The 25,047-nt window shown below is 47.4% G+C and overlaps 2 long non-coding RNA genes across 7 annotated transcripts in view; one reads left to right on the top strand and one right to left on the bottom strand.

Moving 5' to 3' along the window:
* LOC149356766 (uncharacterized) overlaps positions 1-24,799 on the bottom strand; it is a 198,019-nt gene extending 173,220 nt beyond the window's left edge. For all 6 annotated transcript variants that reach the window (XR_016291682.1, XR_016291681.1, XR_016291684.1 and 3 more), the window contains exon 1: positions 24,380-24,799. This is a non-coding gene — a long non-coding RNA (uncharacterized LOC149356766). The remainder of the gene's footprint in view (positions 1-24,379) is intronic.
* On the top strand, positions 1,548-14,371 carry LOC149356767 (uncharacterized). The gene is made up of 4 exons (XR_016291688.1): positions 1,548-1,678; positions 4,613-4,705; positions 9,183-9,259; positions 13,444-14,371. It is a non-coding gene; the product is annotated as an uncharacterized LOC149356767 (long non-coding RNA).
* Positions 24,800-25,047: the final 248 nt, after the last annotated feature.

The following is a 25,047-nucleotide window of genomic DNA, read 5'->3' as shown; positions in this document are numbered from 1 at the left end:
ATGAGTGTTCTAGAACTCCACCAGAAGACCGCCTTCAGTTAGTTCAGTTATGATAGCGGAACCGATCAAGTGCAAGCAAACGAATTATAAAGCAGAGCCGCACGCACGTTTTCAATCCTGCGCTGTGTCGCTAGCATCCATCAGAGATTCCGAGGCCTCTGGCGCCAAAAGAAACGAATCAACTGCGACGCCTCCAGTTTCGTGAGAACACCGAAAAAAAAAAAAGGATGTGATTATCAGTGCGAGCATAATGGGGAGAAGGTGCAGTACAGCGCTCGATACAACAAATATGCCAAACTGAAATGGACAAGCGCTGTAGTGGTAGGGTCGCCATCCGGGCTGAGACACTGACATCCGCGCAGCTATTCCTGCAGTGGAGATGACTTTTCTACAGTAAGCATTGCAGTTATACTGCGAAAATTCTTCAAACGTGTAGAGCCCACATTTCAAGCGAACACAAAGGGAATGTAGCGATCTTTGTCTGCAGTGGTTTTAAACGAATCAGCTTATCTAGTCTTGGATGTACACGCAGCAAATGTTACGGCTAGCAGCAAAATGGCGCATTCGATTCGCTAAACAACACTTCGCTGGCTTGTCGAAGTTGTGCCAGTAGGGGCGCGAAAAAAGCAAGCAGTTACCCAAAGGGCCCAAACTTCGCAACAATATGTTCTCAAGAATGACTAAACAACGGCCAGAAATAGCTTTCATGATGCGCGAAATTTCGCCACCAGAATCCTTAGTACCAGCGCAACTCGCTTAGCCTGGTTAGATCGCCTGACTTTTCTAAACGGATGACCTTTAGAGCGATCCTACTCGACTCAAGCAAAGCATAGATCTAGGGCAGAGGTGCGATTTTTCCAGTTTGTTAACGGCACTCTTCACAACCAGCAAACACTTTCTGAGGCGCTTTTTCGGGCTTCATAGGCTGAACTGCCTGCGAAACGCTTGAAACGAGATGCCTATAAAAAGTTAGCATTTTTCAACTGTTATGGAAGTGACTGCGACTCGAGCTGGTAATGTAGATCCCAGACCACACACTGCAGACGACAAAGTGCACATGCGACTGTTTTAGTATCGGCAAAATTTCCTGCGCGCTATTTAAACCTGGTATTCAAGCTGAGAAGGTAAAGCAAAAATGCTCACGCTGCCAGTGACCCAACAGTACACTTCGGGATCTCGGACAAAAGCAACGTATCGCAATCCTAATATGCTTGAGCAGCCGGAACAACCCATGGTTACACATGCTTGTAGATTACAGTAAGTGTGGACATAGTTGCGCGGAAAAAGAAAGAGCGTATCCACTTCGCATGACTTCGAGGCTGTTCTGTGTCCGCCATCTGAACACACACACAAGCAGCGCGATGCGCCTAGCGAGGAGCGGCGCCAAGCAGGAAAGTTCCAAGGAGGAATAAGTTCGCATGAAGCCGCGGCTGGCGCCGCACAAAACGTCTCCCGCACGGACACACTGCGCCATCTGTCGGCGAGCGCCGCAAGAATGGCCTCGCTCGGTGGCGGGACGGAATTTCCCCCCGCCCCGCAAACCGTGGCCGGCTGGCTGTAATAGAGCTGCTTTGCGACGTTTGTCCGGATGCGCAAGTACATGAACAGCTGTTACAGTTCCCGCAAAAGCACTCTCCGGGGCAACTAATTAAGAAAGCGGACAATGACGACTGACCTCGTGAGCATTGCAACGCTGTCAAGCTCAGGAATACGCAGTTTAAAGCCTGCGAAGAGAGCAGTGATCGTGTACACAAGGCTGCTTGAAAGTGAAGCCTCCAAAATAGTCCCCTCGTTCCCGTTACAACCCTCGAGTAAAGGTTCCGATTTATAAATATTCAGTTTCGCGTACCAATCATGAGAGCAAAGTTCTATAGATGTGAACATAAAATGCTGTTGCTTCCATTGGTTATCAAACGGAGGATTCGCAGGGGTACGAATGCCATATAGCACACGAAGCAGTCAGATTTCGATGATTCCCTACACCCGTACAGTGGCCGCCAAATGTTGATGTACTTACTACCATAAACTCAACTCCTCCGTTGGCGCGTCAAAATAATCTATACAACAGTCTAATGTAGTTACTGAAGTTATCGTTAAAACTGTATTCTGTGCTAAAGAGGATTAGTTAAGTGGGCAGTTTATCGCCCTCTATTACCTTTATGTTTTCTCGTGGTTTACACAGTGTGTATCAGTCATTTGCTAACGTTGTTGTGTTTTTTCCTTGATATGTTTTGTACTAAATGCCCTCGCTTTTAAAATCCCCATTGGATTGACATTGTGGGCAAATAAATAAATCAAATGCAATTTTGTGCCTGCTGTTTCAGTCCGGTCGCGTGATGTCTATAAAGAACCGTAGCTATGCTTACAAGACTTTTTTTTATTTTGTTCTTTTTGTTCACTGTTGTTTTGCTTTGTGAACAGGGTGGTGGCCATTGTGAGGCCATTACAGAATGTTTGCTAGGAACCCGTAGCATCACGGGTATTGCAATTTCGCTGTTGACGCTGAAATGAAGTTATTAGTGCGTAAGCACTAATCCAATGGGTACCAACCGCGAGGACAATCGTTCGTTGTCGCATAGTCTGTTCCTGTAGCGCGAGCGCTCCTGCCCTGTGCACTGCATGCCCGCTCATCGTCGTCTTCTATGCAGAAGAAATCTGTGCATTCGCACTGATTCGAATGTGGTAAACATTACCTGTAGCTCTTTTTTTTTATTTGATTCCAAGCATAGATCCTGCTGAACACATCTAGAGTAACAAGGAGAAAAGAAAGCCGAAAAGAGAAACCGCGAGCAGGAAACGTCTTGCAGCTATTGGCTCGGCCGAGATTGACTCGTGGAAAGTGCTTACTTTCACTTACATGAATTAAAAAGGCGATTTCAAAAACATGAAGTCACAGAGTGACGAATACGTTGACTGGACAACCAAACAGGAATAAACAAATAATGCGTCTCTTCCGTTGCCACCCCGACAAAGTGCTAGTGGGAAGTAGTAGGTAGCGTCTTGTTAATGATGGAGAAATGCCGGGAGAAGTGAATAGAATATCACGCCGTATGTGTAACATCATACCTTTTTGACTGCGCCACAATACCAACAAAAATGTAATTGCTGAGCAAAAATGAATTGTCGACCGGCAACCTTCCAAGCTTAAAGCAGATTTTTTTCATAAAACAAAGACCGTCTCAGAGGGGAAAGCTTGCGTAGCTGCGACAGTGGGGAAATCTTTTCCGCCGACCCTCTCCACAGACCGTCTGCACAGGCCTGACGAAATCCTGTGTTGCGAAACCTACGCTCCACAAATGTGAGCAGCGATGGAAACCCCCGTTATCCCTTTTTTGAGGTTCCTGCATTCTTGAAAATGCGAAACATTTGCGGGGATACACTACAGTCTCCTTGTTTATTTGCCCCTGTACAATGATAGTGAAGTAAAAAAATTGATATTTAGGTGTGACATACTCACTTAAATAACTATTTGTTGTAAATTGCGGAAAATTAGTGTGCTGTCTTTCCTTCCATCTCTTAAAAATAGCAAAAGCAGCAAAGCGTGCCCGGCAACAACTACCTTCTCTCACAGCTGTCATTCCACTTGCATCATCATCATCAACCTGACTGTGCCAACTACAGGGCAAGGGCCAATCCCATATCTATAACCCTGTCCTGTGCCAGCTGCGGCCACCCGTATCCCTGCAAACTTATTAATCTCATCCGCCCACTTAACTTTCTGCCGCCCCTTGCTACGCTTGCCTTCTCTTGGAATCCACTCCGCTACCCTTAGAACCATCGGTTTCTTGCCTTCGCGTTACAAGCCCTGCCCAAGCCCATTTCTCCCTCTTGATTTTCACTAACCTGATTTTCATTAACCCTCGTTTGTTCCCTGACCAACTATGCCCTCTTCCTGTCTCTTAACGTTACACCTATCATTTTTCTTTTCATAGGTCGCTGAGTTGTCCTAAAGAGGAAGCCTTTTCATTACCCTCCACGTTTTGCCCCGTAGGAGAGTACCGGTAATATACAGTTGTTATATACTTGCAACACTTGCAACACCTACTTATTGTGATCTTGGGTAGCAAGATTTTAAACAATTTCTTGTACTTCATTCATTATGTATTGCAAATGCATGACCAGCGACTGCCACTCTAGGCAGTCAACGGACATCAGAGAACACAACATTACAGGCCTTCAAGACAAAGGGAAAGTTTATTGCACAGAAATTGGGGAAAAAGCAGCGAATATTTATGCGGTAATGAAAGGAAGTGAATTAGAAAAGTCACATGCATAGCAGTACTTGGCTCAGTAATACTAGAGTCCTTGGAGTACTCACAGGCAACAGCAAATTTCGAAAACGCAGCGCACACAACAAACTGCACCCTCAGCATACCACAAGCAATCCTCAGTACAAGAATCAAAAAGTGATGTTGCAAATGTATCATCAGTATCGTGAACTTTTCTATAGCATTTGTATGTGCCGTAGAGATGTACGAAAATAAAGTCTACCGGGCAGAACATTAGCTGCGGGAACTGGGCGTGGCATTTTGCAGTCTACTCCACATAATGCTGAGTATTTAACAAAATGCTTGCGTTGAATTCCTAACGCAATATCCGTGAATATATGCAGGCGCCTGCTGCGATGAATACGAGCTGCCAGTCCTAGTGGAGGCTGCCAGAGGCATCATCAGCTTTGAAAACCCCATGAAGGAGGGCATACCAGGTAACTTACACCAAGACGAGTAAGTTTACTAGCTCCCTCTGCACAGCGAGCCGCAGTCACCGACAGCCATCATGTCAGTCACTAGAAAATGGGGTCGTAGTGTTCCAACTGGTGTCACATAATTTTTTAAAGTTGCTGCTCTGCAACATGTGCTAGAACAGGGCAGAATAGGAGAACACGAGCACATACACACACATAAAAGGGGCTCAGGTGAATAGATTTTTCTGTCTAGATTGCGAAGCATGATTTATGAGCAGATATTCTATATAGACGCGCTAATTTTCTCAGGAAAAAGTTACCACAGTAAAACCGCCACATTTTCGACACTTGGTGCAGTTCGTCAAGAAAGATAATCGCAGTCCGAAGCCGACGGCGCTGCTGCGCTTCTTGTACAAAGATATATTCAACCTCAAGGCACTAAACTTCAGTCTCTCCACGCAGCTGATTTGTCTGCAAACAGGCATACGTTCCCACCAGCAGTCTAATCAATACAAACTTTCGTGTTGGTCTACACAATCCTAAAACTACAAATCATTCGCCCAGGTCTTTTGAAGACAGCGACGCCCTGCATATACTCGTACAACGCCCTCCTGAGGAACCAGAGCAGCAAAAGAGCAGCACTAGCACGCAGGTTTGCAGTGATTATGCACTCCCACTAGACGGGGTGGATTAAGCGATGTTTTATTCCCTACACCCAACCAAACTACACGGGAAAGTGTGGGCTCGGAAGTTAGAAACACAGGCAGGCGAGCACGGGATGACACATCATTCCGGTAAGACGCGCCTATTCAAGAGCCAGAGAGGGGGCAAGGAACAGCAGTAGCGGCCACCGCAGGACAGTCATCGGCAGCAGCAAGCCAACTAGCTCCACGTTCGGCAGGGCACCAACAGTGATGCCGCAAGCCTGTATGCTTGTCACGGCCAGCACAACAAGCCCAGAACCTTCAAAAAGCCATTTAGCTCAACAGGAGCAACGCTGAGTGGAACACACACTGCTACAAGGCGAGCTGTACGCACTGAGCTAACCACAGCAGGAGCTGCAGCACAAGCACCAGCAAAAGTAGCAGTTGCTGCTGACACCTGCGAAGACCTCAGTTACAGCAATGCAGCAATGGTTACAGCAATGGATAAATTTGGTCAGGCTGCAGATGCACTTAGGGCAGCCGCAGAAGCACACAGAAAGCTCAACGTGTATGAGCGATGAAAGACAGACCCGCACAAGCGCACTCAGAGGAAGAAATCCTCCAGCTTGAAAAATGATGCTGTAAGCTCTATATAGGAAAGCCTGAGCTGGAGTTAAACTCTCTTCAATGCTTTGGTACTAACTGCAATGCGCCAACAATAATTAGGTATACTACCGTAGGGAAAGGAAAGGCTCGGTGTTTGTGTCGCTATCTACAGCCTTCAAGAAACAGGGAAAAATAATTTTCTGTACCAAAGTTCAACATAAATGAAACACCCAGAAGCAGCAAGTGTATTCAGAGGCTTTTTTTAGTTACTGCTTATTTGCAAAGAATTTCAAGTATAATTTTGTATTTGTCTAGAATGGCACCTCATTGTACACCAGACCATAGCATACCACTAGGTAGTATATGTTGTTTCAATCCTTTCTTGAAGCAAGCAACATGCCATACTCAAGTGTACAGGTTTCCTCTTCATACCTGACATCCTTTCAAGAGCCACAATTCCCTTTTCTAACTTGTCCTCTTTGGGCTATATGCACCACTTTGAGCGTAAAGGTTATTGTTTAAAGGCTCAATAATTTTTTCTGTCAAAGATTACCACATGGGCACTTACTTGAAATGCGGTTAGCATTAAGTACGTTCATGCGCTTTTTTGAAACTCGTCAAGTACAAAACGGTAGTTACAGCACAAGTTTTTCTTTGACTGCCATGTGTTATCACACTGCAGTTTTCACGTTTCTAACAGCACAATTATCTGCGATGTTGCAAGTCATTCTGCAATAGTTCCGTCAAGAAGCAAGCAATGCTCCCCAGGACATGATGTTTCATGTGATATAATTCCTTACTTCTACTAGCAGAATGCTGGCAAAATGATTCTGTTCGAACCTTCGTTTGAAGGCTCAGCCATTTTTGCACCCAAGCTTCATATATTTTAATGGAATGCTCTGCACGAGTAAATGTGTTTTGTATGTTTGGTAATACTTGTTTCTTTCTCCGCTTTTATACGTTTCCGGCATTTTACTTTTTCTCTGGGTATGCAATAAAAATAAACCGCACTTTTATTCACTGTCCAGTTTGTCAACGATTATGACAAAAGCATAGCACAATCAGGAAGGGAATTTATGCAATCCGGGGCAAGATATGTTATAAGGAATTCAGGAGGTAACATATTTTCTTTTTTACTTATCTGAGAAATGAAGTCCAAAGTTTGATACTTCAACGAAAAAAGTGTTGCCGCACCAGTACATTTTGCACTGTCTTGCCATCGACAGCCATCACAAATTGAACAAGGGAAGCGAAAGTGTCAGGAAGCTCGCCAACTTGTCAAAAAGAGGACTTGTGTTTGTATGGGCAATGCGTTCATCATTGGCAGGCTTTAAATAGGGTCTTCACTACGACTACGAAGGCCCGGCGAGGGGGGGGGGGGGGGAGTGCAGTGGGAAGGGCGTTAAGATGAGGAGCCTGAACCTTGTCCAGGCATGATGGCTGCTAAAGAGAATTAGTCGGTTAACCTGCAAAACAAAACTGTGGAAAGAAATACGCCAGCACAGCAGAAAGGAATCCGGCGGCTGGGGAGGGTGGAGAGATAGCGAATGCGAGCTGAAAGGCCGTGTGTCCTCAGGAGCTGCGACAGGCGGCATGGTATGACTGGTTGGGCTGACCTGGAAAAGCTTGAACACAATTAAGCAGTAACGCCGAACGAAAAACAAGAGCCGAAAAAAAAGACAGAAGGGTGCAGAACAAGAGCAAAAACAAGGGGTGGCAGGGGATTGCGAAAGCAAAGGGTTGAAGAGAAATGATGGAAGGTGCTGCACAGCATAAAGTAAAAGTAGTTAACAATAAACAGCAGTAAAACTAAGAAATTAAAAAATAAAAGGAAGAAGAGAACAGGAAGGAGGGGATAGAGTTCCAGAAACAATAACGCGATCTGAAAACACCGGTGGAATGAATTTTTGTATTATTTTTTCGTTGAACACGTGAGAGATCTTTTTAAAGAATTACTGCACTGCCAGAATGGACCGCAGAGATTATATTGTTACGCGGCGGCCAGCCGAAGAATGAGACGTGGTGAACCATGGCTATGAGATGATTTTAATGGCCGCTGGCCTAGCGCGGGCGCTCCGTCCCGCGCCACTGCCAGCTTCGTCTTCGTCACACTACCCGGGGCCTCCGAGCGATCGTCCCGATCGGTGACGAACAGACGGCGAAGTGGCGATGGTCTTGAGTGAAGGATCGAACAATATGTAGAAGATGGTGCAGTGCTGGCCGCCACGATGAGAAAGATGAGAGAATGAGTCCTTGTCCACGAAGCATCCGGGCCGTAGGGTGCCAGGAGCTGACGGCCGAGGTCTCTGGACGCACCGAACGGCAGAGGCAGGGGGACGGTGTCTTCACGTTTGGGTCAGTGGGGCCTTGGGTCGGTGGGGTCTTGTTTCCGTCGGGTCTTGGGTCCGTCGGGTCTTGGGTCGTCGTGTAGTGTGGTCCGGGCGGGGGACGGGGCTGGGGTGAGCGTCGAGGTCGGTTCAGGTCGGTCGGGCTGGGGCACGGCCGTGCGGCGCTGACCAGGTACTCACGGCCGATGTCCACGGCAGGCCCAGGACGCCGAAGCTCCGTGACCAGGATGGCGATGAAGGGACCCCAGCACCTCACACCAAATGTTACGCGGCGGCCAGCCGAAGAATGAGACGTGGTGAACCATGGCTATGAGATGATTTTAATGGCCGCTGGCCTAGCGCGGGCGCTCCGTCCCGCGCCACTGCCAGCTTCGTCTTCGTCACAATATGTTTACTCAGTAGATGATGATCCCTGCTGGCTGTAAGGTTTTAAATTTATTGATAAGGAATGCCTTTCTGTATTTTCTACACTTCGGTTTATGAAGCCTGATTGCAGAATGATTAGTTGAAAGATAAACTTAAACTATTTATTCTCCCATAATCAGGCTTCAAAACTGCAAGGAATAGATAATACAGTGGGGCATTTTGAATCCACAATTTTAGAACCCTACAAACCAGCAGGGATCAACATCGCCGAGGTAAACTTAAAATCTCCCCGGGACATTCCGGAACTAATGTAATTCTAAAGAAGACCTTGCACGTGGTCAAAGAAACAATAATACGAAAAAAAATGATGATCAGTTATTGTAGTTAGGCCAAATGCGAATTAGGCGCGTGAGCAGTTCGCTTTCTCATTTGGTTGAGTTGCTAAGATGCAGTGTTCACAGATGGCAGTTTTTCGTATGACGTTAATGGGTTGATGTCCATATATGCGGATGTGGTCATTCTCTCCATTCACAGATCCCTGGGAGTCCTCATCCCGCTCCTGGCGCAGTGGTGCAGCAGTCAAGCGGTGCGCCAATGCTGTAGGATGGCAGGTGCTGCCATTCGTGGGACTGAGGTTGCTTGGGTTGGGTTGCATGATTAGATGAGCTGCCGCCTGACACGGTGGGCAGGTTGCTATGTGCGCGTATATATATATATATATATATATATATATATATATATATATATATATATATGCATATATATAAACGTAATTCGGTTGACACACGGTAGAAAAACAACAACTTTATTCTAACGTTTCGACCAGGGTCTGGCCTTCGTCAGAGTCTCTGACGAAGGCCAGACCCTGGTCGAAACGTTAGAATAAAGTTGTTGTTTTTCTACCGTGTGTCAACCGAATTACGTTTATGTTCTACCGGATCCATCCGATCTTCACCCCCTTCTTATACATATATATATATATATATATATATATATATATATACCTGGGCAGGCGAGCAGCCTGCCACAAAACCGGCTTCAAACAACCAGACAGAAAAATAGGCGACGGTTAAATGCGGGAAATGGCCACTATCAGTGCTAGCGCACTAAAAAATCATTACCCTGGTGTTTTCAGGACTCCATATCACCTCTTTTTCGTTTCTTTCACCGTGCAGACCTTACCTGTCCTCTTCTGCCTTCTTTCTCTTTTTTTCATTTTATTATCGCTTATTCTCACCTTCTTTTACCCACCTGCTGCTGTTTCTAAGGAACCATTCGTTTTCTCACTCCCTTCCTCCATTCCTTTGGCTCTTTTTCTGCACCCCTCTCTCATTTTTCCCCGATTCCCGGTATTTCGTTCAGTCTTACTGCCATACCATGCCACCTTCGCGGCTCCCCATTTGTGTACACGCAGCCTTTGAAGCTAACGTTCTCTGTCTCCCCACCCCTCGAATTTATTTCTGCTGTGCTGGCGCATTTCTTTTGCACAGTTTTGTTTTTTCGGTCAACCGCTTAACCCTCTTCGGAAGCCATCATGCCTGGGCAATATTCATGCTCCCCATCCTACATCTTTTCCACTTCACGCTCTTCCTCCTCACCGGGCTTTCCTCATTGGAGTGAAGGCCCTATTTAAACAGCGCCTGTAGTTCTTTAACGTGCACAGACATGCACAGTAGACGGGCCTCTGAAATTTTGCCTGCATCGAAATTCGACCACAGCAGCCGGGATCGAACCCGCATCTTTCGAGTCAGCGGGCGAGCGCCATAACCTCTGAGCCACCGTGGCGGCCCGAATGGTGGACGTAGCGGTTGACTTAGGCATCTTGATGCTGTTCGGGAGCCTGTATCCGCACATAGGGGCCGTTGAGTGCACCCACGACGTGCGAGGAATCGGCGACTGCGTAGAAGCCGCCTCCCGCAGCTGGCTAGGAGACGACGAGCGGGGAAGAAAATGAGGGTGGTCATCGTAAGTTCTAGGCGGATGTCAAGAGCGGACTTGCACACACTCGCACGCGGACATACTAAATGAAGGAACACGTACATGCAGTTAATTTCACGCTGACCATCGCACAGTCACATGACGTCGACTCCAAACAAGAAAAATGTTGGCGCATGCTTAAGTTCCGCTTTTCAGGGTAAGACGCGACAGCGGTTCGTCTTGCCCACGCAGACACGGACACTGTTTCCTCTTTCACAATAACAATAATTATGTGATTGACCACACGTCATACATCTGAGGCCCTGCTTTAACCAAGCCGTACGAACGTGCCTGCGAGGCGCAGCGGTAGCGTTGTCTGACTCGCAACCCGAGGGTCAGGGGTTTGATTCCTGAGCACGCTGCATAGGTGTGGTTACTACGACTACAGCGACGGGTGTGGTGCGTAGCAGCTTGAGAGGCGACGCTTGCAACGTGAGTCGTCGACGGCTGCGTGTTTGTATGACGCTGAGGAGGAGGACGGCGGGCGAGGGCCCATGCGCTTGGCGCGTTGGTCGCGGTGGCTCCGATCGCTGAAGATCAATGCGCCGCTGGTGTGGCTGGGGCCATCTTTAGCAGCCTCGTGCAACAGCCACCTTTTCGGCCAATCCAGACTTTTCCGTCACGCCGACGCCGGCTTTCCTGAGGCACGAGGCCCTTACTATAGTGAACTATCCTTTCGCTATCGCATAAAGTCATGAACTGTGCTCTTGTACCTCAAAACATTATTCGTGTCGATTTATACCTTCTAGCTACTTGAGATCTGTTCGTTTTAAGTCCTGTACATGCAGAACAGGAACTCATTCGAGACATGGTATGTAAGGGAGCTGTTCTGCCGTGCAGCTAGTTAGAATGCGAGGCCTATTCAAAGGAAGCCTTCGGCAAGGAAACAATGAAGAACACAAGATAAGAAACAGCTTACCTAATCCATTCTCTTCTGTGGCGGACGAGGGCGAAAGCAACTCGGCGTACAGTGCGGCGTGCTGTGGACTTGTGGGCACCGATCATATCTCCGGCAGGGGTAAGAAAGTTCGTCGGCGGGTGCTCGATTTCGGAGCGAAGAAGCTCGGAGGCTATGCCGTCTTGGCCGAGGTGTAAACGTCGCTGCAGCTGCTTGTCGCTGAACGGGTCAAGAGGATTCGTCCAGTTGCGAAACACGTTCGCGGCGCAGCGGGTGCTCGGCGAGCATCTGGAGGCGGACCAAGCGCAGGGCGGTAATGCTTAATAAGACAGGACAAGGTTTGGATGAGACTGCTCGGAGCAGCCTTGATACCAGTCTTATTTAAACCTTTATTTGCTCTCTTGTACAAGTCTAATTTCTTTCGTGCAAACGACTTATCAGCTAGGGCAGATTAAGACTCCAATAAGAATGGATTGAGCCTGAAGATTAGAATAAGACTGGACTAAAGGGCTTTCTGCTAGCAGGTCCTGCTTCCGCGCGTTTCAGTCGAGAAGGAGTTTCGAAAGCAAGCAGGAGTATAAGAAAAAAGTGCTCAACGCAATGAAAAAGAGAGTGAAAAAATAAGACAACAAAGAACTGAAATTTTTTGAACTTCGGAAACTATTCGAAGCGGATGCATGCGCTAAAGCTTGTCGTGCATGAAGAAATAACACAGCCCGCCTACTTATCAGGATTTATTTTCGAAATCACGCACATGCCAGGAAAGAAACCGCATTATTCATACCATGCGAAAAAAATGATGGTCTGCATAAGTCCGCATTTTTGCGCACATACTTGCAATTTGCGCTGATTAAGATGCTCGTGCAACAAGGAGAAAACAGGGGAAATAGGCGTTTCTTTGCTTCCTTTTTCGTGACAGGATTCTTTTCGGCCCTCAGAAAAGTACAGAAAAAAATCTAGGTCTCTCACAAAGGCGCGCGAAAAAAAGAAACTAAAGGAAACAAATCCCAAACACATATACGAAGGCGCTGCACCTCTTTAAAAACTCCTCCCCCCCTCCCCTACGTGCAGCCGGGTCAGCCGTGTGGCATACCTACGGCAGTCCACGAGCTTGGAGACATCCTCGTGGGAGCGGGGAGCTGGGAACAAGAGACCCGGGAGACGGGATGCGGGGCGCTGAAGTTAAGAAGGCAGAAAGGCAGCACTTTTCAGCGCTTTGTAGGTTTGCCCCCTCCTGCAAGTCACGTGGCAGACTAGTTTGTTCGGACCTGGCTTCAGACGATTCAAATTTGTGGTGCGGCTGGCGGTGAACTAGGCTTTACTTCTTTTTAGCTCATTCGTTTCCGTTCTGTTACAACGGTGCGCGATATTGCCGTGAACGACGATATCATGAAACAGCCAACGTTCGACGTCCGAGAAAAATACCGCACGGGAGGCCGTCGCGGCTGTGTTATTCTTAGTATGCATTCTTCAAGCCAAATTTCAGCAGAGCATGCAAGTGACCTTCTTGCCCAATTACGAAGGCTTATTTTGCTGCTGGCTGCCGTATTGCAGTGCATTAAGCTGCTTCCCGTTTGTATTTCATTGCCCTGCACTTTGCCCTGCCCAATACCACTCTGTCAAGTAAGTCAAGTAAGCACTACGTTCGTTCGGGAAAGGGCTGCATATCTAGGAAAACCGAAGGGACGTAGTACGCCATATTGTCTTCCTGTTCAGGCTGGGCTTGCGATCTCGCGAAAAGATTCGTGTACGATTTTAATGTTCAGAAATAATTCCTGCTGTCACGTCGCGTCACCTGCTAATGGCGCTACATGTCTCTTATGCTGTATCAAGCACCCTTGTCTCTATCAGTTAAATTGGAACGACAATGACATCCTACTAACGCAGTGTGTTGCTTTTATTTTGCCTTTTATTTTTCAGGAATACGTGTGCCAGCTTTCCTGAAACTGCAGTACGGAAGGTAGACGGCAGCCTTTCATCTATGATGTAATGCGAATTCAAGTCAGAAAGTGTACGGGTGGCTCAGGCATCTCTGAAAGTTCTTAATTTGCGGCTTTCAACAACATGGTTCGCTGGTTAGCTTCTACTTGCATTTTAAGCAATGTTCAAATTACACACAAGATCTAACTGCAAAAAGGAAAAATTGTTGGGCCAGTTGGTTCATGTTTATAGGAATGAAACGGCGCGAAAAACGGGACATTAGCGAAGCATGTGACAGAATGCAAATGCATTCCACAGTTTGGACAATGCAAAGTGCTTTGCACGCACGCAAGTCAAACGAAAACAACGAAACGCACCAGAAACGTAACATCAAGTGCATGCCACAAAACCGGCGGCAGATTTTCTCTCCGGACTCTAGAAAAATCTATCACACTGTTTCACCACGAACGGCTCACAAGGATGCACCATATGCTCATCTGAAGTGTAAACATCAAGTCCAGAGCAGAAAATTGCGGTTAAATTTTCTGTCAGCTCTATAGAACTTTACCACATTGTTTAGCCAGAAGCCCAACATATAGGATCCAAGATACGCTCATCAGAATAAAGACATCAAGGAACGAGCGCGAAAATTTTGAAGCGGTTTTTAATGGGAAGGCTGTCATAGCCAGATATAAAGATGAGATCTTGAGGCTGATTTCCAAGGTCTACAGTATGGAAAAAAAGACACTTGCGCCAGCTCTCTTCCTACAAAAATACGCATTTCTTGATCAGTGGTGCTGAATAATTCCTCCCGGGTGGGTTGTTTTTCTCTGTCATTTTATTGATGCTCGCCATGTTTTCTTCATAAGCAGCCTTAGACGTCGAAATAAACATTTGGTTGCTATTCAGCACAAGTGCGTGTGTCGTTCCTCTTGCGCCGTCTTAACGCTGCTACATGCTTTCCGTGTTTTTGAAAAGATACACAGAATGGTGGAGCAGATACCTCGCCGTAATATCCCATTTTCATCATGAAGACTATCGGACGACTGGAAGCAGGCAGAAATAATTAGAATCCTTAATGACAGGGACGTTCGGAGTGCGCCAAAATCAGACTCAGTTCACTCGCTAGCACAGCATGTAAAGTTTTACAACACTTCATTTCAAAGCATGTAACACATTTTCCAGAGCTTGAAAACTTGATAGCACCTGACCAGCATAATTCCGCCGCCACCTGTCTACCGTCTCCCAGTTAATTGAAGCGTTCATGACTTGGCACTCGCATCAGCAACTACAATCAGAATGACTTCGAACTACTATATTTTTGTAAAGCTTTTGAGTGCGTATGCGATAACAAACAAATCGTAAAGCTGCTTAGCATGATCGGACAGGGGCAAGTTGACGGCTCGTTTAAAGGAATGAAAACATCAAATTTTTCGGAGTGTGTTTTTGCTCTGGAAAACACTTAAGACATTAGTAAACATGAATCTCCACATGCAATTACTCCGTGATCAATAAATAATTTGTAACTGTGTTTTACCCCCGCGTAGTTTCAGTTTCTATTTTCAGGTGATCGTTGCGACGTCACAAGCGAGTACGAGATCACGCGAGGCACAAAAAACTGCAGTAATACCGCTGCATTGTAGTTTCAGTTCATTGCAAGTCCTGCCCTAAATTTCTCCAGGATCCGCAATTGCAGAAAATGAATGAATTTGCAATTGTTGTAACCCTAACTGAATGAAAGAATAAGTTCAGTTATAATTCATGTACTGAGCGTAGGCGAATCTCACGTGGTGATTATTGTTTACTAATGTCTTAAACGTCATTCGAAGGCAAAAACATACCACGGGAATTTTGATGTCTGTACGCCTTAATACTGCCCGTTCTCAATTCGTAACCTTTGAAATAGAATAAGCGCGGTTACTTCGGCGATTCCGCTATACTCCATCCTTGGTCTGTTACTATTTCGAGCTTGTATTAATGATGCCTTCGTCAAATTACCTACCATCGAACTATTTCTAGACGACGTATTCACACGCAGAGAAATAAAAAGTCCAGACGACCATATTGTGCTTCAATTACAGCATTTACGGCACTCCACTTACAAAAGCCTCCCAGCATAAATATCTCAGCGTTGCACCAAGCGCAGAATTCAGTTGGGACGCACACATCGCTAAAGTATCTCTGGCAGCATGGCGTATACTATTTTTTTTAGATATATCCGGCTTGAACCAGCATGGACTAGGCTCTTACCTCATAAAATAAAGTTAAGGCGTATCTAAGAGTACACCCACACTGTTTGGCTTCCGCAATCAGCCACTAGACAAGCATTAACAAAATTTAAAGCTATTTCAGGTCTTCCGACACTATCAAGAAGAGCAAAGAAGGCTCGACTGAAATCTTTATATCAACTGCTGGTTAACACTTATAATATTATTGTTTCAGAATATATTTCCCCATCTCAGCATTCACCGACGTGCCACAAACATGCACCCATATTAATTGTTTTTTTCTATCACGCTGATGCATTAATTCGCCATCCGTGAGCGAAGAAAATTGCATACTCCCACTGCAACGATGGAGGCAATCGTTATAGCATGCATAGTAACGCGCTGTCATGAACCACAGGCTCAGATTATTCATGCCAATACCGGGCTTACGTTCAAATTTGCCTCCCTTTTTCCCAGGTTAAACACTGCATGAGCATCTTTGTCATCCTGGCTTGTCTTGTAGGGTTCGAGTGTTTGCATATATTTTGTACTGCTGTTGCCATGTGCGGACCTGATATGGTTTCGGGCGCATTTAGAGCCTTTTTTGTGGCGTGCATGTTGTACTCTATTAACAGTGTTTCATTATTTCTCACTTATAACTTATTGAAGAGCCATTTGTACATTTTCTATCCCGAGTTAGGCATTTCAACTTATTAATGTTTTCTGACTTATTTAGGCACGTGTTTGTGCCGCCATGTAATATTTCCTTGTTCTTATGATGTAGCGTTTCTTTCAAGGTGAAAGTTGTGCTTGCCTACCTGCTAGGGCCTCGTAGAGGGGCCTGCAGTATGGAAAATAAAGAAATAGTCTCTCTACCCCGTCCAGCCGGTGCGTGCGCCACCCCGTCCAGCGGCGGCACCGCTGTTTATCTCTGATTGTTCGTCAAGGCAACGCCCCTGGGGCGGTTCTTTATGCGCCTGGCGGTTGCGTTGGGGCCCCACCCAGGAGGAAAGCCGCAAAGCGCGGAGCCCCCTGTCTGCAACTACTCCGTCAATCGACTGTGCAATTCGGGGCGCCGAGTGACTCTATGCATGATGGCCCGCAGGCTGCTGTGTAGGGGAAACCTAACATGCGGCGCGTTAGGCACTCTAGAGGCCTTGTGTATATTCCGCCCGCCTGTAAGCGACCTGCTGCTGCCTCCGCGTCCGAATCTCGCGGAGATACGACGTTCTATAACCTATTTTGACGATAAAGTCCACGTTACAGCAGCGACTGAGAGCCATACCTAAGCAGTTGGTACCACCGATAATGACACCCAGGCTGTGAACGTATACCGACGGGCATGATCTTCCGTTGCCTTGAAACTTGTGGTAGTAGTGAGCGCTAAACCATCCGAGAGGGCAATCTACGCCGTCGAACGGCGCGCTAAATGTGGTTTGCATGCTTGTGCCGTCTCCGTACAAGACGCGTCAGGAAGGGAACATTCATGTTGTTTTGAACAAAGCTGTACTGAGCAGACATATGCTTATAGCACCGGGTACTTTCGTGGAGGCGCGTTGGTACAGCGCAGATATTTTTATAGCCATCCGGGCACGAAGCAGCATGCATGCATCTACGTTAACAGATGGGTCATGGTGCGTACTGCGAGAAGGTAGTGTAAATTCAGGACCGCGGCGCCATCAACCGGCTTTCAGCACCAAGTGTTTTCTGGCAGGCTAGTTAGTGCGTTACGTACATCGTGGAAACTGAGCGAAAATACAGAACAGATCTGCGCTTGCGTGTTTGTCCCTCGCTCTGTCCTGTTTTTACACGCAGTTTCGAAGATGAACGTGTCAGAACCAAACTTGGCGCATCATCGGCGAGGACGGAACGAACAGAAAACCAGAGCACCTCTAAAGGCAGAGATAGGAGGCTTGGTGCTAATTACGAAAGCTTGCGTCTGTTTATCTTCGCCGAACAAGAAGGGTCCAATTTGAATGCGGATCTGTAGCTGCCACAAAGAAATAAGGCCGTCCGCGCCCCGTCGTACTGTCAGAGCTACGGAGCAGCGCTGCTCTACGGCCTGCATCGCAGGTGTCTCGCGCAGCTGTTTTTCGCTTCGATATAGAAAACATCTGGCTGGGCGACACGAGCGGTGCTGTTACCGGAAATGTCCTCTTAGCGCGAAACACGCGCTGCGCCTCCACTGGCAGCGCTCGTATGTGGATATGTAGGCCGCGATATTGCCGCGTTTTTTTCTGTGCAGGGTTGAAGAGACAAGCGCGAAATGCTCGCCCTGTACGAAGACCAAGGATGTCTAGCACTGTAAAAGAAATGTGTATGGACTACTGTCACCTTGGATTTCTTTTTTTCACTCTAAGCGGACAACCTGAAAGGGAAGGAGATAAAAATAGATATCGGAAATCAATGAGACTAACGAGACTTACGTCCGGCTGACTACGCTGCGCTGGACCAAGGGAAATAAAGGGACGAAAAGTGGCCATATCGAAAATGAGCAGGGAGGCGCTATGATACATTATCCTCTCAAAAGGATGCACACAAAGGTTATAAACGACCTGTGAATTATGCTATCACGTGAGATTGCACCTGGGACCTGTGAAGTTATAGCTTTGAAGCCCTGTTTCATGCCAGGAATGAAAAATAATTCAGTCTTTTCTTTCCTTAATGGCTTATGCATGTCGAGACTACATAGACGGCGGAATGCACCTACGTCGCATAGTGCCGTTGAGCTTTGATGGTGTAAATTGACGGTTATAAAAGTCAGGATTTCCAGGTGTCGTGCCTTTTGTTAGTTCGCAAGAACCCAGGTATCATAACTCCCCTGTTTGCTTTTGCTGTCAGCAAACAAGCAAAGAGTGAAGGATGCTTTAGATGAAGTTCACAGAATCACAACTGAATCGGCGCTTTCATGTATGACACAGCACCATTTACGTGGAAGTGAAGAAATGCTATATATCATGCCCTGGCTACATCTCAAGGCACAAGCACGGCGGTACGCGTAAAGCGTTATTTGCCTGCTGGTGGTGCTTGCGCGATTTGTAGTAAGCGAGGGCTTATGATAATGGCGAAATCAGACTGGCGCTAGGGTGCACTCTGTAAGTTGCATTTGACGAACATGGCCTTCTGTACCCGGCCACGGTTGGCGTCGTTGTGACTAAAGGCTGCGATAATTTAAGTCAGAACAACATGGCTTTTGCGCGCGTGAGTAGCCTGGGACGGAGTGAAATATTGCGCAGTCAGGCTTTCACCAGCGCGACTGCCGCCATTACCTCAACTGAAGGCACGAGCTTTGTTAAGAGGCACGCGTACTGGCAGTTCTTTGTTCGCAATGATCAATTTGTTGCATGATTCCTTAATGAAACGGAGAGGTTGTCGAAATTACCAAAATTCCCGGAAATTCAACACAACATTCCATAATAACCCAACCTGATTTGTGCGAAATTTGCGGTACTTTCAAGGCAAAATACGAGCCTCGCTACATGTATACTTAGTGGATCCCACTCGATTACACCGGCGTTGATGAACACGTGCCAGTCAAATTCTGCGTGATTACATTGAAGCTCTCGAGGTACCCGCGACAAGCTCAGTTCTCACAAGGTCTCAGCAGAGGCTCATAATCTGATAAAGGACGCCGAGAAAGGAATGATTAAACCTCCACGTTAGTTACGCATATAGCCACTTTAATCGACTGGAATGCAGGAATGCGATTGCAGCTGTACACGTCGAAACGCTGCTACTGACATGGCTATACAGTGATATCTAGGGGAGAATGAGGCGGTCCTGCCTGCATTTCTTGCACTATATTCATCGAAAACATGGGTGCCACGAGTGATTGGTCCACTGGAAACTTCTCACTTGGTGGGGAGCGCAGCCCTTTTTTTGACGGACACTAAATTGAATAAATGGGAGCCGTTATCCACCATCCCGGTGAGTCCAAGCCTATTGGTGGGGATTTTTGGCTTGGATTGCAAAACTATGATCGTCGAAAACAAAGGGATGTTTCTTGGCTCCACTTCTAGGCGACGGCCAAAAGGTCTTGGTTCTTCGTGTGGCTTCGGCCAGCCGGATGGCTTCTAGTTAGATCTGTGAACTAGAGCTGAGTAGTAAAGCCTCCCCTTGGTAGAGTGAGTTAAAAAATTCAACGCTTTAACCGAGAAAAACGAGGGCAGTGTCAGCATAACGAATGACGAGAATAAGTCTCTATCTGAAGTAAGAGGAAAAGTAAGCAAGGCGGAAAATGAAAAGCTCTCCAGAGGATCAGGGAATGTGACCGAGAAATGAGAAAACATGAAGGCCAAAGGCTGCATAAAAAAATAAGCATAACTCTGAACATTATATTAGCAATAACTAATATTTTTTCATTTGCAAAGGCCGAGGTAGCAGCTATGAGGTACGCCGTAATGGAGGGCTCCGCAATAATTTCGACCTTGTGGGGTTTTTTAATATGCACTGCCATCACAGTGCACACGGGCGCTATTGCATTCGTTGTGCAAATCAATTGTGCTGCTGTGGCTGAGATAGGACTCCCAACTTGCTGAATAGTAGAATGCAATGCTCATTGTGCCTCGCCTCCGAGGTGGGTCATCTGTGAGCGGAAAGTGAGCGACATCCGCAAATATAGGCACTGCTTAGGTGCATCGACTTGAATGGGTTAGTGTACTGCCTACAACAAACGCGACGTGCCACCGTTTACGCGTAACGCATCATTTTACAGTTGAAGGTGGCGGCCCCTCGTGCCGCAGATAGTGAGGAGTGAATGCGCGCCAGCTGTTCCTACGACGTGATGGGTTCATGAGCCGCCCAAGGGTTGAACCCTCTATACAAGAGTTAAGGAAACAAGCCGTTTAGAAGAGGCTCATTAGGTCGAATTTTTTGAGGCCGCAAGTGGGGCTCCGCCATGCCAGGTCGCCACCAGTCAGAAAGCCGGGAGTGAATAGCGTCTCCTTTGATATATCAACACCAGAGTATGCACCGAGGAGCTCGTGGTTTAAGCTACTGCGGAAAACCTCTCCCGCCTCAGTCATCCGACCTTGGTGAAGTAGGCGTTGTCATGACTACGTCGTTGTGCGAAATAAAAGCCCACAACTTCCGGCACGCTTTCTGCAGCGTCGCTACGGTAGCTGCTGGGGCCTCCTCTCCAATGTTTTCTTTCCTCCATGGTTCGATGCAGTGGAAAGTTTATGCGATGCGCTAATGGTCGCCTTTACGTAAGCATCGTTACTGATATATGATGAAATATTAAGGCGGCAGTCCCGCCAATAGGTATGAATAAATTAAAGTAGCAGAGGTGTTCTATATTTAAGTGTATATAGCCAATCCAACCAGGCCGGACGTCCTATAAATGATGACGCTGCGGCGGCAGAAATTCTAGCTGGCGTTGATAAAGAATCAAGCAAGGCCTCACAAGTCATAGTAGAGGGAAGCTGCCGGTGTAGGTCAAGCGACTACTGATCGTCTTAGAGATGGTGTGTGCACTGTGTCTGGAAAGCCTATGACCTAGTGTACGCAACGTCTAATTGTCTCTGGTTGACTGGCGGCGAAGAAAATTGATAAAATGGCACTAACTCATGCAAGAGAGGTAACTTCAAAGATACGAGGTGCAGACCCGCTCCAAGGTTTCGACAAAAAAAAATAATTGTTACAGGATGAGTGCAACGCTTTACTCCTGTCAACCGAAGAAACGCCGTTCTTTTCCTCTGCGATGTGTCAGAATCGATCACGTCCTCAGCAATGCCAGAAAATGTGAGGAATATTGGGCATCCATAGCAGAACAAACATTTCTAAACTTGGTGAAAACAGTCGTGCTTGTACTGTGCAATACTAGCGTTTAGGAAAGTTAGCAGCAAATATACGAGTATTGGTGAACGCCCACATACTGCACAGCAACCACTGAGATTCATGAGAAGTGAAAAAAATACCTATCGGGGACGTTTCTCGCAGGAACACAATCTCTCCGTTCCCAATGACAAATTGGGAAGAACAGAGAATAAGGGCGAAAAGGGAACAAATATGCTGATTGCATTTTCACCTAAGTAAACCAGGTGATGAGCTATAGCAGTTGATTGCAGATCCCAAAAGGAAAAGCATAGGATTACGCTTGAAAAATAAATATAGAAAGCCACAAGGTGACACTCAACACTACGCCAGAAAAGCAGAAGTGAATGGTTGGTACTGACATGGAAGCAGCGAGGGAGTATGTCGAGGCCGCGCAGTTATAGCAGATTCAGACCAGGAGAAGGACATTGATACCATAAAACTGAGTTAGTGTACGTAGCAAACAGTGCCCAAGTGACGAACACACGCTCAAAAGAATCACATATTAAAGTGAGAACAAGATTAGCTCATAAGGCCAAAGTTTGTCGGCTAAGACAGAGAAGTTGTCCTGAGACGGAGGAGAGCACAGCGACTCATGATATTAAAAATGATAGGTTTAACATCGAGACGCAGAAAAAGAGGAACTAGATTACGGAAGAAACGCAAGTTGGTTGTACTGAAATTAGCAGGAAGAAAGGGGCATGCACAGAATTTGAGCGCAAGGGACGGCATACGACCAGGCGGAGATGGAGAATTTGCAAATATCAGCGGCAACTTTAAATCACCAGGAGAGTTTTTCGTCTTGATGAGAACTTTTCCTGAGTGATGATTGTTGATCACGCAGTGCGCCATGCCTGTCAGAAATAGCCGAGCAGGCTTTCGCAGAAACATGATTATAGGCGTCGTCTGCGAAGGGAAATATCAGCAACTGAAATCCGACACATAGTCTGGTGCTTGAGTTCAGGGCTCATCCACTAGCCGTGTCTGGGACTAGCAGGAAACTAGCAGAGGAGACAAGCAACGGCGCGCAGCAAGAGAAAGAAACGAGCGAGGGAAGGAATAGGCCCTGATTTTTTTTAACCTCTGGAAAACAACCAACTACTGACTCTCGACGTCTGGTTAGGCGCGAACATGCACCCCTCATCATCTGCAGCAAACCACCAGGCGTCTCTACAGGGCCTATAAACTCAATGCTGCCCACACAATCAGCCCATGTTTTGACGGAGGGTGACATTCTCGGAACATTTTGATTCCCGCATGCTGTCGCACGTGATCATGGGCACTGGATTTCAGACAGTTTTGCTCCTAGACAAACACTCCAATGTGAGTGACGCGAGCGAAATGGTGAAGCAACGTTCGTGTACACACAGCTGAACGCGCCGTAGCTGTTCTTGTGTAGGTGTTCTCGTAAGGCAGGCAGCCGCAGCTGATGCTGCGTGGACGCAGATGGGGAGCCCATCCGGGGCCGTAATCTGAACTACCCATTCTATTAAATATGGTCATGACGTCAATGTGACGAACGCAACACCAGTTAGGAAAGTGAACTGCGAATCACAGGCACAGACAACCTCGCGTCGCCACAGCCAGTTGGGCTGAGTCACACGGACCACGCTGCGCCAATTCTGCGCCCAAACGACGCCCAGTTTCTTTGCCGGGACTGAATTAGCGGCGATAAAGCTCTTCAGGCGTGTCAAGCGGTCGAACGCGTCGTCGTTCGTAATCACTCGTGGGCGTCAGCGCCGGTCGGAAAGTGTGACATGGGCTCGAGACGTGTTTATGGAAGCAGACGGCACCACAGGCATCTGTCACCACCATCATGACATCTGCTCGAAGACCCTAAAGATATGGGAGCAGCGACCAATGACATAGGATCAAATGGAACAGAAAGGAAAGCGATCGTTACAGAATACAGCCCCTGGTTCATCCCAGATAAGCCAGGGTGTCCTTAGGCAGCTATATATGCCTCTAGGGACGCATACGTGATCTGTATATTGGTGCGATGGCTGGAAGAATAGCCCTCCCAAAACACGGATCAGCGAGTGCGGATGCATGCATTTGATAAGGCGATATTTTTCAGTGTTGGGAACCTATATCGGCTTTTTGAGTTAGCACCACGACAAGACCATCGTGAGAATAGCTCAGCATAATACAAAGAACACACAGAAAAAGTAACCTACAAACGCGAACATCTATTCGCAATCATTGCACGCGTGCGAAGGCACGCTTGGAACCACCTGGTAAGTGCGCTTCTCACAACATCTTTTTTTTCGTATTATTCCACGAAGGCAGAAAATGCCTTCATCGTTTCATAACTGACAATCGACCCGTGGGTCAGCGCTGGTCGAATTCAGCGGCGATATGCAAAGTACTGTAGGCGTGTCATGAATTCGCTTTGTTCTGAGCCGATTCATGTACCGAAAGTCAAAGGCTATCTATAGGTACTCACAGAAATTCCAGACAAAAAAAAAAGGTCAATGAACGTGCACTGCCTCCAACATACTTCTAACGGGAACCTTACTCATTCTTATAAGTTTCCCCTGGCGCCCTTTTGCGACCGGCAGAAGCAAGCAATCACCACAAACTTTTCGACATGATTAATTTAAATACGTAGCAACGAGAACATTCATTCCAGCAGCGCCCAGCTGTCGAAGCTAATTGGCAGCGCGGCTTATCTTAAACCGTGAGAACTAGTCCTTCTACAACATGCCACAACCCGCTCCTCTTCGGGTCAGCAAGTCTGCTGCAGAGCGGGCGAGCAGGCCTGCCACAAAGCAGACTTCCTGACCTCAGTAAATGATGCTCACTACTAGCGGGTTGATGCACTGACGCAGCTTTTGCATACAGTCAATGTCGCGCCCCCACTCGTAGCTACTTCCCCATTTCATCATCCCAAATCCGCAGGAAACCCGACCTACCTTTCTGGCCGCGCGTGAGTCGTTATCCAAGCATGCGTGGCGGACGATGGTGACAATTTCGGATGTTCGCAGCATAACTAGAAAACCGCACTTTCCGCATACAGCCATTGCACCGACGCTGGCACCCAATACACAGGGGTAGATGCAGTAGCTACATATCGTGCCTGCTTCGTAGAGACGCACGGCTCCAGCCAGCCGAGGCAGAGGTTGAGAGGCAGTGCCCAGAGCGCTGCGTTTACGACCCCGGTTCACGGAGAACGAAAGATGTCTGCGCACAAGCCACTAAGCAAGCGAGATCAGCGTTGTGCAGGAGTTTATCCTAGCGCCTCCGCGACGTTCTGCCCGCAGGGAGACACACGCGCGCCGTGCGTGCCCGACAGGGCCGAAAGAACGTCGGAGGCGTCCAGCCAGCTCTCTATGGTGGGCGGACAAAAAAGCGGCATACGGACGATGATGACGGGTGGCAAGCACACACAACACGCACACTCTGTGCACCCCCCCCCCCCCCCTCTCCTCGCTCAACTTACTCCACCTTCTTGAAAATGAATCGGTCTGGAATTTATTGATGTCGGCAGAACGGCTGACAGCGCGGCTTGATGTATTGCCGCCGCGCGCCTGCCAGCCTGCCTGGCAGCCCGTGGCAGCTCGCGACGGCGGGGCATCCCCCC

This window comes from Amblyomma mixtum, chromosome 3 (assembly GCF_055824585.1).
Source record: "Amblyomma mixtum isolate Tamu chromosome 3, ASM5582458v1, whole genome shotgun sequence".
In the NCBI taxonomy this organism is placed as follows: domain Eukaryota; kingdom Metazoa; phylum Arthropoda; class Arachnida; order Ixodida; family Ixodidae; genus Amblyomma; species Amblyomma mixtum.
Note: the sequence above shows the minus strand (reverse complement) of the source record. Positions and strands in the feature narration are given on the sequence as shown.